This window comes from Salvelinus namaycush, chromosome 3 (assembly GCF_016432855.1).
Source record: "Salvelinus namaycush isolate Seneca chromosome 3, SaNama_1.0, whole genome shotgun sequence".
NCBI lineage: Eukaryota > Metazoa > Chordata > Actinopteri > Salmoniformes > Salmonidae > Salvelinus > Salvelinus namaycush.
The window spans coordinates 30,231,991-30,246,120 of NC_052309.1; positions in this window are offsets into that span (position 1 = coordinate 30,231,991).

Sequence of the window (14,130 nt, forward strand, 5' to 3'; positions counted from 1 at the left end):
ATATATCTCCCACGGGAGCAGAAACAAATGAAAATGTTATTTCTCTTCTCATGAACTCCTACCTTGCTTTTTCACTGCTTGCAATTTCATTCTGCCTCCAAATGTGACTTAAGCCTGTGACTTGAGGGAAATAATGTTCGGAGAACTATAATTGCAGGGGCTTGTTTTCTTACATATATATTTATTTGGTTTACTTGGTTTTTGGGCGGTTGCTTTGTGGTTTAAGGGAAATTGCGCTGGCTTCTGAAATAGAAGTGATGTGACATCCAAAGCCTCACAGTAATCCAGTCAGACTCGCAGGCCCTGAATAAGACAGAACATGCCCTCCTCCCATCCAAAGAAAAACACTGGCCTAATGCACATGGACAGCCTTGTAAAGTGGAGCCTGTCAAAACGGAAACTCAAAACACATAATAGTAGCTATATGTTCACAGATCGTAAGCCCAAAAATTGCTCTCCAACATTCTTTATGTAATACTAAGGACAAGAGATGTATTTTTCCACGCCTAGCCCATTTCTTACCCTCCTTCTCCCCTCTCTTCTACACCTCTGTTCACTTCATACACTGCACGCACAGGGATACAATAATGGGCAGCAACAGTATAAAGCCAGATGAAAGCTAAACAACCCAGAGACCATGTCATTTCCTTTGGGGTCTGGTAAGGATAAAGGCAGCCCCACCAGCCCCTGCTCTAACCAGTAATCCACAGAGTCTCAGTGCTGCTAGCTGGGGGAGCCAGACAGGGCTACTCCCATATCCCTAGAAGGAGGCAGGGAGGCATTGATTATACAACAGGCTCAGCATGTCCAGCCCCCAGCTTTCATCCATACATTTCAACAACAGTGGGCTGAAGGATACTTCTGGACTCCTGGCGAGGCCCAACACACTGTTTAAGGATTTCGGTCAGCTAACTGCATGTTCACTGGAACTGGGCCGTTAATTCCTAAACCCCTAAAGCAGAAAGAAAAATAAACTAGGCTAACCATGGCTTGTTTTTTCCTCATATTGTTTATATATTTGCCATTCGTTTAATAGTGTAAAGTAAATACCCTTTGTGATGGCCCCTCCCTGCTCTGTCTACTGGGTTCTGCTGGCCTTACTTCCTGCAGAAGATTGGTGGGCGGAGTTGGAGAGGTGGGCGGAGTTGGGAGGCTCCTCAGTGCTGATGGGGCACACCTGTGAAAGCTCAGCTGGGCATAAAGCCACTGTTATCCCCATTCAGCAAGAGATTCCTCTTTCCATGCATACCTTTGGTTGTTTTGTTGTAGTTTTGGCAGTTTACACCTAATTTACTGACCTTCATGCCTCATCTGATTATTGTTGTGAGTGTTTATTTTACTTTTGGAATAAATCAATTTTGTTATTCCTTTACTCAGTGGTTGGTTCCCATTGTTTGTTACAATCTTGAGCCAGGTTGTAACACGGTTTACTATATTGACATTTTTCGTTAATATTTTGTAGAAGACATCAACATTGACCAGGTTAAGGGATGTCAATAAAAGGTTCAGGGCCAAACATGTTCTTCTGTCTCAGATGAGAAATCTATCATGCAGCAGAGCATAGGCTACACACTATGTGATAGACTGCTATAGGGGAAACCCAGCAGGATTCCATGCATGAGAGGAGATGTTTATTAGACTGCTGTGTTTGGCCCAGAGACACAGGAGAGAGGGGAGGCAGAGGGGTCATGAACCAGCAGGCCTTCCTGTGGACTCCCCATACGCTACACATTCATTCATACTGTAGACCCCCCCCATGCCCAACAGCCAAACTATCACCCCCCTTTATCCTGGGAATCCAATGCCCCCCCCACACACACACTCTTCAGCTAGGTTTTCCTTAATTCATTGAAGGAGTCATATGGTGAGAGCATTAGAGGGGTTGGGAGGGGAGAATGTCAGATTTGCCCTAAAGACATACAGCGTAAAAAAGGTGAGGAAAAGAGAAAGATGCCTGTGATATTTACAGTGCTCTGACGAGGCGGGGAGCGGTGGAAAGGAAAGGAAGAGGGGGTCATGATGATTTGTTGGCCCAGGAGAGGTAAGCTTTACCCAGCCGTGATACCCAATCATGTTTATGAGGGGGAGCCGGTGCTGTGCTGGGCTCCTGGTGAGCTGGATTGTGTTTTCTCTGGCTCCCAGTCTTGGCCTACAGTAAGTGCACCCCCACCAAGATATTGTGATTGAAGGACACGGCTCGAGCTAGGCTTCTCCCCAGGGAGTTATAGAGACAAAGATACAGAGGGGTCCAGAATTATTGGATCCCTTGATGAGCAAAAAAATTTTTTATACTGATACAATTGCTCAGAGAACGAGATGGTTTAAAACATTTTTTTTTTTTTAAATAGCAAAAAGACAGGCCAAAATTATTGCATACCCTGTTTTGAATACTCCAGCACCCTCCCCTTGATGATATATGTTTTCTAAACATTTTTATGAGGTTGAAGAACACACTGGGAGGGATCTTAGACCATTCCTCCATACAGAATCATTCAAAATCCTTGATATTCTTCGTCTGCGCTTGTGGGCTGCCCTCTTCAATTCAAACCACAGGTTTTCAATGGGTTTCAAGTCCGAAGACTGAGATGGCCATTGCAAAATGTTGATTTTGTGGTCAATTACCAGTTCTTAGTTGATTTCTTTGCTTGGGGTTATTGTCTTGCTGGAAGATCCAATTGCGATCTGTTAGGATTTATGTTTATGCACTATAGCCTGCTACCATATTGTATGAAGATGAATATTGTTTTGTTACACACACACACACACAAACAATACAGATGTATGTGTGTGTAAAGACTGACCAACATAGTGACAGGCCATAAAAGCTGTGGTCAATCTGGAGAGGGGAGGGGTGCATATCTCTAGGCCAACCAGGGATGGTAGGGCACTGGACAATACCAAATAAGGAACTGTTTGAGTGTAGAATCGGGGGGAGACACAAGACGGATCTAATCTACGCAACGACCAGATGAGGACATCTGAGAGAAGGGGACCAGTCTGAGTATCGGCGATAGGCTGAGCAAAGTTTAAACCACGCTCAGCCTCTACTGTGATAGGCCAACAGACGCGTTGGAACTACGTCATCACGGTATAAGAACAGCTGTTTACGTACTTCCTGCCAGTTCCCTGTTTTACCGTTCTGTTTTACCGTTCCCTGTGATACAGCGAACCCGTATATATGAAAATTGCATTTGCCATTCATTGTTTGCGTTAATTAAACATAATTAAAGAAAGTTAGCAGACCTTGCTTTTTATTTATCCTGATACCGGATTTGTTACACGCAGCGCTCACAGATCCAAGTTTCAGCCTCCTGGCAGAGCCAACCAGGTTTTTGGCTAACATGTTCTAGTACTTGGTATAGTACAAACGATCCACAACCATATTTTACAGTACAGGTTAAGGTGTTTTCTGCAAATGCATTGTTCTCTATTTTCATGTCATCTGATTTTTCTGTATTACTTGTTAAACAAAATGTTATTCTCTGAACAATTGTATTAGTATAAAATACACATTTTACATTTTTTGGAGTATACAATATAGCTCAGTATTTGTATTATTTATTTTATACAGTCTTTTTTGCTCATCTTTATCAAGGGATCCAATAATTCAGGACCCTACTGTATATGTGATGTGGTTTGTATGTGTACGTGATTGAAGAGTGTGTGTATGTGTGTATATGTGTGTGTGCTTGTGTGTGTTTCTGAGAGAGAAAGGGAGTATGTTGGTCGATGTAGTGTTTCCTATTGCTAAAGAATGCATCTTCTTTCCCCCCCTTTTTTCTCGCTCACACAGCTGAGTTCCCACATTGCTCTCATTGCTATGGCAACCAGTGCTCTCTCCTTGGACTACCTCTGCATGCATCCAATCAGAGTGAGACCTTTGTGAAGAGAGAATCTTCTGGGCTTCACTTATTCAACTTACCCCACTGGAATAGCCTCCACACTGAGAACAAAGGGTGCTTCCTATTGGGCTCTGGTCAAAGGTAGTGCACTACATAGGGAATGGAATGCAATTTCGGACACAGCCAAAGGAAAAAGGCTCTGCCGCCAGAGCCCGACATGACACCAAATATTGGGGGTATGTGGGTTGGATTAAAGGGGGTTTCAGGGGCTACGAATGCAATATGTAGCCAATGAGCTGAGGGACACGAACGGAAAAGCAAAACAGGATGGTGATGCTGGCTGCTCCTGGTCCATGCCCAATTTCTGTGGAAATTATGTGGAATGGGATTTGTTATTGGAAGCCTCTGAGCCGGAATACTTGGCAAGTGTAGCGGAGGCTCTGGCAGCGGTGAATGCTTGATAAGTCAGAATGGATTCAGGCTGAGCCTATTTATGTAATTCCTGAAAACATATGGATAGGATTCAGACGCTCAATAAATTCAACCTTCAACAATGACGTTCCACACCACCACTGCAACCATTAATCTTCTAGGAGAATGCATCTCTTCTCATATCTGCTGACGGCACTAGTGGAGTACACAAGTCAGCTTGAACCAGTATGTTTATCAAATTGTATTCAAATAGCCCTCATTTTGTATTCTAAGAACATGACAAATGGCATTAAATTAGATACACTGTAATAACATCACGTAATGTAACAATATTCCATTGACGACACATGGGGTGTTTTGTCTTAAATAGGATGACCACTGATGCCTTTTTAAGGAAGAGGGTCTGAGCTACAGTAAATAATTAGCAGAGATGAAATGCGGTGCAGCAGACAGTCAGCTATGCTACCACCTAAGGACTGCACTGAGGTCACTGCACACTGTCACATTATCATGCTTTTCTGCCACTAATTATATTTCTGAAGATTACATTCACCCGGGCGCCTGTAAAAACATTGTGAGCGGAGGCAGTGTCCCCCCCCCCCCCAGCGCCTGTGGAGCTCTGTGTCTGTGTGTCTGTGTGTCTGTGTGTCTGTGTGTCTGTGTGTGTGTGTGAGAGAGAGAGAGAGAGAGAGAGAGAGAGAGAGAGAGAGAGAGAGAGAGAGAGAGAGAGAGAGAGAGAGAGAGAGAGAGAGAGAGAGAGAGAGAGAGAGAGAGAGAGAGAGAGAGAGAGAGAGAGAGAGAGAGAGAGAGAGAGAGAGAGAGAGAGAGAGAGAGAGAGAGAGAGAGAGCTGTAGAGCAGTACCGGAGGGCCTATCTCTGAAGCCCTGACGGACAGTTGGCTGTCGGGGGATGACAGTGGGACAGAGGCGCGCCATAATTCTGTCCGACTACCATGTCACAAAGTGTCACAATCTGTTCCTAACATCTGGACTATAGGGCTCAAACGACAAGCCAGAGCAGACGAGAAGAGAGACGGGGTGTGCGCCACCGGAGCAGACGGGGGAGTCGATGAGAGAGACGGAAAGAAGGCGAGAGGGGGGAGAGGGCTTGATCTGAAAAGCTAAAGGTAGAAATAAACCACACCTCTTCCTCAAAACAGTCTATTCATCTGCCCGCTTTAAAGACACAGAGTTAGATGATGTTCACGGGCATAATGAATCACAGGGAGAGATAGAAACAGTTGTACTGCATATGTTTAGAAGCTCATCATTTCTGAGGAATATTGGGTAAACAAACAGTATCTTCCAGGCTTTTTCATGAATAAATATGATGTTCCTGTATATCTCTAAAAATGAGTCATTGTGATGAAAATTGGGTTTGTGTTGAAACTGATTTGTAATGTTTTACATAAGTTGTGAAATGATATTGTGTTTGTGGAAGAGTACCATGATCAGAGCATGTGGTATTTGGCGCATGTGACAAACAAAGTTTGATTTGATGTGCACGTTCCTCTGGGATAACTTACACATTACAAGTCATTATAGGACCCCATGGCCTAATTATGATTGTGGGCTGTTGTTCCAGGCCATGCCCAGGCAATGTGACATCAGGGAGCTAGGGGGGGGAAGGTGGCAGGTTTATCGAGTGTGTGTCCGCTCTGCAGGAAGCCATGTTTCAGCCCGCCCTGACTGACGCATGATTTACAGAGCTGCTGTAAAGCCATAATGTAATAATAAAGGCTTGGTTTGTGAGGGCGCGCTAGTCATGCGTGGGTTGACTCATAACCTGCAGTCCCCGCGGTTATATCCTTGCTACGTGCGGATTTAGGATCATGACATATTGTGTGGATGAAGGGTGGGTGGGTTTAGGATCATGACATATTGTGTGGATGAAGGGTGGGTGGGTTTAGGATCATGACATATTGTGTGGATGAAGGGCAGGTGGGTTTAGGATCATGACATATTGTGTGGATGAAGGGCAGGTGGGTTTAGGATCATGACATATTGTGTGGATGAAGGGTGGGTGGGTTTAGGATCATGACATATTGTGTGGATGAAGGGCAGGTGGGTTTAGGATCATGACATATTGTGTGGATGAAGGGCAGGTGGGTTTAGGATCATGACATATTGTGTGGATGAAGGGTGGGTGGGTTTAGGATCATGAAATATTGTGTGGATGAAGGGCAGGTGGGTTTAGGATCATGACATATTGTGTGGATGAAGGTTGGATGGGTTTAGGATCATGACATATTGTGTGGATGAAGGGCGGGCGGGTTTAGGATCATAACATATTGTGTGAATGAAGGGTGGATGGGTTTAGGATCATGACATATTGTGTGGATGAAGGGCGGGCAGGTTTAGGATCATGCCATATTGTGTGGATGAAGGGCGGACGGGTTTAGGATCATGACATATTGTGTGGATGAAGGGTGGGTGGGTTTAGGATCATGACATATTGTGTGGATGAAGGGTGGGTGGGTTTAGGATCATGACATATTGTGTGGATGAAGGGCGGGCTGGTTTAGGATCATGACATATTGTGTGGATGAAGGGCGGGCGGGTTTAGGATCATGACATATTGTGTGGATGAAGGGCGGGTGGGTTTAGGATCATGAAATATTGTGTGGATGAAGGGTGGGTGGGTTTAGGATCATGAAATATTGTGTGGATGAAGGGCAGGTGGGTTTAGGATCATGACATATTGTGTGGATGAAGGTTGGATGGGTTTAGGATCATGACATATTGTGTGGATGAAGGGCGGGCGGGTTTAGGATCATAACATATTGTGTGAATGAAGGGTGGATGGGTTTAGGATCATGACATATTGTGTGGATGAAGGGCGGGCAGGTTTAGGATCATGCCATATTGTGTGGATGAAGGGCGGACGGGTTTAGGATCATGACATATTGTGTGGATGAAGGGTGGGTGGGTTTAGGATCATGACATATTGTGTGGATGAAGGGTGGGTGGGTTTAGGATCATGACATATTGTGTGGATGAAGGGCGGGCTGGTTTAGGATCATGACATATTGTGTGGATGAAGGGCGGGCGGGTTTAGGATCATGACATATTGTGTGGATGAAGGGCGGGTGGGTTTAGGATCATGAAATATTGTGTGGATGAAGGGTGGGTGGGTTTAAGATCATGAAATATTGTGTGGATGAAGGGTGGACGGGTTTAGGATCATGACATATTGTGTGGATGAAGGGCGGGTGGGTTTAGGATCATGACATATTGTGTGGATGAAGGGTGGGTGGGTTTAGGATCATGACATATTGTGTGGATGAAGGGTGGGTGGGTTTAGGATCATGAAATATTGTGTGGATGAAGGGCAGGTGGGTTTAGGATCATGACATATTGTGTGGATGAAGGTTGGATGGGTTTAGGATCATGACATATTGTGTGGATGAAGGGTGGGTGGGTTTAGGATCATGAAATATTGTGTGGATGAAGGGCAGGTGGGTTTAGGATCATGACATATTGTGTGGATGAAGGTTGGATGGGTTTAGGATCATGACATATTGTGTGGATGAAGGGCGGGCGGGTTTAGGATCATAACATATTGTGTGAATGAAGGGTGGATGGGTTTAGGATCATGACATATTGTGTGGATGAAGGGCGGGCAGGTTTAGGATCATGCCATATTGTGTGGATGAAGGGCGGACGGGTTTAGGATCATGACATATTGTGTGGATGAAGGGCGGGTGGGTTTAGGATCATGAAATATTGTGTGGATGAAGGGTGGGTGGGTTTAAGATCATGAAATATTGTATGGATGAAGGGTGGATGGGTTTAGGATCATGACATATTGTGTGGATGAAGGGTGGGTGGGTTTAGGATCATGACATATTGTGTGGATGAAGGGTGGGTGGGTTTAGGATCATGAAATATTGTGTGGATGAAGGGTGGGTGGGTTTAGGATCATGACATATTGTGTGGATGAAGGGCATGCGGGTTTAGGATCAAGACATATTGTGTGGATGAAGGGTGGGTGGGTTTAGGATCATGACATATTGTGTGGATGAAGGGCGGGCGGGTTTAGGATCATGACATATTGTGTGGATGAAGGGTGGGTGGGTTTAGGATCATGACATATTTTGTGGATGAAGGGCGGGCGGGTTTAGGATCATGACATATTGTGTGGATGAAGGGTGGGTGGGTTTAGGATCATGACATATTGTGTGGATGAAGGGTGGGTGGGTTTAGGATCATGAAATATTGTGTGGATGAAGGGTGGGTGGGTTTAGGATCATGAAATATTGTGTATATGAAGGGTGGGTGGGTTTAGGATCATGACATATTGTGTGGATGAAGGGCAGGCGGGTTTAGGATCATGACATATTGTGTGGATGAAGGGTGGGTGGGTTTAGGATCATGACATATTGTGTGGATGAAGGGCGGGCGGGTTTAGGATCATGACATATTGTGTGGATGAAGGGTGGGTGGGTTTAGGATCATGACGTATTTTGTGGATGAAGGGCGGGCGGGTTTAGGATCATGACATATTGTGTGGATGAAGGGCGGGCGGGTTTAGGATCATGACATATTGTGTGGATGAAGGGCGGGTGGGTTTAGGATCATGAAATATTGTGTGGATGAAGGGTGGGTGGGTTTAAGATCATGAAATATTGTATGGATGAAGGGTGGATGGGTTTAGGATCATGACATATTGTGTGGATGAAGGGTGGGTGGGTTTAGGATCATGACATATTGTGTGGATGAAGGGTGGGTGGGTTTAGGATCATGAAATATTGTGTGGATGAAGGGTGGGTGGGTTTAGGATCATGACATATTGTGTGGATGAAGGGCATGCGGGTTTAGGATCAAGACATATTGTGTGGATGAAGGGTGGGTGGGTTTAGGATCATGACATATTGTGTGGATGAAGGGCGGGCGGGTTTAGGATCATGACATATTGTGTGGATGAAGGGTGGGTGGGTTTAGGATCATGACATATTTTGTGGATGAAGGGCGGGCGGGTTTAGGATCATGACATATTGTGTGGATGAAGGGTGGGTGGGTTTAGGATCATGACATATTGTGTGGATGAAGGGTGGGTGGGTTTAGGATCATGAAATATTGTGTGGATGAAGGGTGGGTGGGTTTAGGATCATGAAATATTGTGTATATGAAGGGTGGGTGGGTTTAGGATCATGACATATTGTGTGGATGAAGGGCAGGCGGGTTTAGGATCATGACATATTGTGTGGATGAAGGGTGGGTGGGTTTAGGATCATGACATATTGTGTGGATGAAGGGCGGGCGGGTTTAGGATCATGACATATTGTGTGGATGAAGGGTGGGTGGGTTTAGGATCATGACGTATTTTGTGGATGAAGGGCGGGCGGGTTTAGGATCATGACATATTGTGTGGATGAAGGGCGGGCGGGTTTAGGATCATGACATATTGTGTGGATGAAGGGCGGGTGGGTTTAGGATCATGACATATTGTGTGGATGAAGGGTGGGTGGGTTTAGGATCATGAAATATTGTGTGGATGAAGGGTGGGTGGGTTTAGGATCATGAAATATTGTGTGGATGAAGGGTGGGCGGGTTTAGGATCATGACATATTGTGTGGATGAAGGGCGGGTGGGTTTAGGATCATGACATATTGTGTGGATGAAGGGCGGGTGGGTTTAGGATCATGACATATTGTGTGGATGAAGGGTGGGTGGGTTTAGGATCATGAAATATTGTGTGGGTGAAGGGTGGGTGGGTTTAGGATCATGACATATTGTGTGGATGAAGGTTGGGTGGGTTTAGGATCATGAAATATTGTGTGGATGAAGGGTGGGTGGGTTTAGGATCATGAAATATTCTGTATATGAAGGGTGGGTGGGTTTAGGATCATGAAATATTGTGTGGATGAAGGGTGGGTGGGTTTAGGATCATGACATATTGTGTGGATGAAGGGCATGCGGGTTTAGGATCATGCCATATTGTGTGGATGAAGGGCGGACGGGTTTAGGATCATGACATATTGTGTGGATGAAGGGCGGGTGGGTTTAGGATCATGAAATATTGTGTGGATGAAGGGTGGGTGGGTTTAAGATCATGAAATATTGTATGGATGAAGGGTGGATGGGTTTAGGATCATGACATATTGTGTGGATGAAGGGTGGGTGGGTTTAGGATCATGACATATTGTGTGGATGAAGGGTGGGTGGGTTTAGGATCATGAAATATTGTGTGGATGAAGGGTGGGTGGGTTTAGGATCATGACATATTGTGTGGATGAAGGGCATGCGGGTTTAGGATCAAGACATATTGTGTGGATGAAGGGTGGGTGGGTTTAGGATCATGACATATTGTGTGGATGAAGGGCGGGCGGGTTTAGGATCATGACATATTGTGTGGATGAAGGGTGGGTGGGTTTAGGATCATGACATATTTTGTGGATGAAGGGCGGGCGGGTTTAGGATCATGACATATTGTGTGGATGAAGGGTGGGTGGGTTTAGGATCATGACATATTGTGTGGATGAAGGGTGGGTGGGTTTAGGATCATGAAATATTGTGTGGATGAAGGGTGGGTGGGTTTAGGATCATGAAATATTGTGTATATGAAGGGTGGGTGGGTTTAGGATCATGACATATTGTGTGGATGAAGGGCAGGCGGGTTTAGGATCATGACATATTGTGTGGATGAAGGGTGGGTGGGTTTAGGATCATGACATATTGTGTGGATGAAGGGCGGGCGGGTTTAGGATCATGACATATTGTGTGGATGAAGGGTGGGTGGGTTTAGGATCATGACGTATTTTGTGGATGAAGGGCGGGCGGGTTTAGGATCATGACATATTGTGTGGATGAAGGGCGGGCGGGTTTAGGATCATGACATATTGTGTGGATGAAGGGCGGGTGGGTTTAGGATCATGACATATTGTGTGGATGAAGGGTGGGTGGGTTTAGGATCATGAAATATTGTGTGGATGAAGGGTGGGTGGGTTTAGGATCATGAAATATTGTGTGGATGAAGGGTGGGCGGGTTTAGGATCATGACATATTGTGTGGATGAAGGGCGGGTGGGTTTAGGATCATGACATATTGTGTGGATGAAGGGCGGGTGGGTTTAGGATCATGACATATTGTGTGGATGAAGGGTGGGTGGGTTTAGGATCATGAAATATTGTGTGGGTGAAGGGTGGGTGGGTTTAGGATCATGACATATTGTGTGGATGAAGGTTGGGTGGGTTTAGGATCATGAAATATTGTGTGGATGAAGGGTGGGTGGGTTTAGGATCATGAAATATTCTGTATATGAAGGGTGGGTGGGTTTAGGATCATGAAATATTGTGTGGATGAAGGGTGGGTGGGTTTAGGATCATGACATATTGTGTGGATGAAGGGCATGCGGGTTTAGGATCAAGACATATTGTGTGGATGAAGGGTGGGTGGGTTTAGGATCATGACATATTGTGTGGATGAAGGGCGGGCGGGTTTAGGATCATGACATATTGTGTGGATGAAGGGTGGGTGGGTTTAGGATCATGACATATTTTGTGGATGAAGGGCGGGCGGGTTTAGGATCATGACATATTGTGTGGATGAAGGGTGGGTGCGTTTAGGATCATGACATATTGTGTGGATGAAGGGTGGGTGGGTTTAGGATCATGAAATATTGTGTGGATGAAGGGTGGGTGGGTTTAGGATCATGAAATATTGTGTATATGAAGGGTGGGTGGGTTTAGGATCATGACATATTGTGTGGATGAAGGGCAGGCGGGTTTAGGATCATGACATATTGTGTGGATGAAGGGTGGGTGGGTTTAGGATCATGACATATTGTGTGGATGAAGGGCGGGCGGGTTTAGGATCATGACATATTGTGTGGATGAAGGGTGGGTGGGTTTAGGATCATGACGTATTTTGTGGATGAAGGGCGGGCGGGTTTAGGATCATGACATATTGTGTGGATGAAGGGCGGGCGGGTTTAGGATCATGACATATTGTGTGGATGAAGGGCGGGTGGGTTTAGGATCATGACATATTGTGTGGATGAAGGGCGGGTGGGTTTAGGATCATGAAATATTGTGTGGATGAAGGGTGGGTGGGTTTAGGATCATGAAATATTGTGTGGATGAAGGGTGGGCGGGTTTAGGATCATGACATATTGTGTGGATGAAGGGCGGGTGGGTTTAGGATCATGACATATTGTGTGGATGAAGGGCGGGTGGGTTTAGGATCATGACATATTGTGTGGATGAAGGGTGGGTGGGTTTAGGATCATGAAATATTGTGTGGGTGAAGGGTGGGTGGGTTTAGGATCATGACATATTGTGTGGATGAAGGTTGGGTGGGTTTAGGATCATGAAATATTGTGTGGATGAAGGGTGGGTGGGTTTAGGATCATGAAATATTGTGTATATGAAGGGTGGGTGGGTTTAGGATCATGACATATTGTGTGGATGAAGGGCAGGTGGGTTTAGGATCATGACATATTGTGTGGATGAAGGGTGGGTGGGTTTAGGATCTTGACATATTGTGTGGATGAAGGGTGGGTGGGTTTAGGATCATGACATATTGTGTGGATGAAGGGTGGGTGGGTTTAGGATCATGAAATATTGTGTGGATGAAGGGTGGGTGGGTTTAGGATCATGACATATTGTGTGGATGAAGGGCATGCGGGTTTAGGATCAAGACATATTGTGTGGATGAAGGGTGGGTGGGTTTAGGATCATGACATATTGTGTGGATGAAGGGCGGGCGGGTTTAGGATCATGACATATTGTGTGGATGAAGGGTGGGTGGGTTTAGGATCATGACATATTTTGTGGATGAAGGGCGGGCGGGTTTAGGATCATGACATATTGTGTGGATGAAGGGTGGGTGGGTTTAGGATCATGACATATTGTGTGGATGAAGGGTGGGTGGGTTTAGGATCATGAAATATTGTGTGGATGAAGGGTGGGTGGGTTTAGGATCATGAAATATTGTGTATATGAAGGGTGGGTGGGTTTAGGATCATGACATATTGTGTGGATGAAGGGCAGGCGGGTTTAGGATCATGACATATTGTGTGGATGAAGGGTGGGTGGGTTTAGGATCATGACATATTGTGTGGATGAAGGGCGGGCGGGTTTAGGATCATGACATATTGTGTGGATGAAGGGTGGGTGGGTTTAGGATCATGACGTATTTTGTGGATGAAGGGCGGGCGGGTTTAGGATCATGACATATTGTGTGGATGAAGGGCGGGCGGGTTTAGGATCATGACATATTGTGTGGATGAAGGGCGGGTGGGTTTAGGATCATGACATATTGTGTGGATGAAGGGCGGGTGGGTTTAGGATCATGACATATTGTGTGGATGAAGGGTGGGTGGGTTTAGGATCATGAAATATTGTGTGGGTGAAGGGTGGGTGGGTTTAGGATCATGACATATTGTGTGGATGAAGGTTGGGTGGGTTTAGGATCATGAAATATTGTGTGGATGAAGGGTGGGTGGGTTTAGGATCATGAAATATTCTGTATATGAAGGGTGGGTGGGTTTAGGATCATGAAATATTGTGTGGATGAAGGGTGGGTGGGTTTAGGATCATGACATATTGTGTGGATGAAGGGCATGCGGGTTTAGGATCAAGACATATTGTGTGGATGAAGGGTGGGTGGGTTTAGGATCATGACATATTGTGTGGATGAAGGGCGGGCGGGTTTAGGATCATGACATATTGTGTGGATGAAGGGTGGGTGGGTTTAGGATCATGACATATTTTGTGGATGAAGGGCGGGCGGGTTTAGGATCATGACATATTGTGTGGATGAAGGGTGGGTGCGTTTAGGATCATGACATATTGTGTGGATGAAGGGTGGGTGGGTTTAGGATCATGACATATTGTGTGGATGAAGGGCGGGTG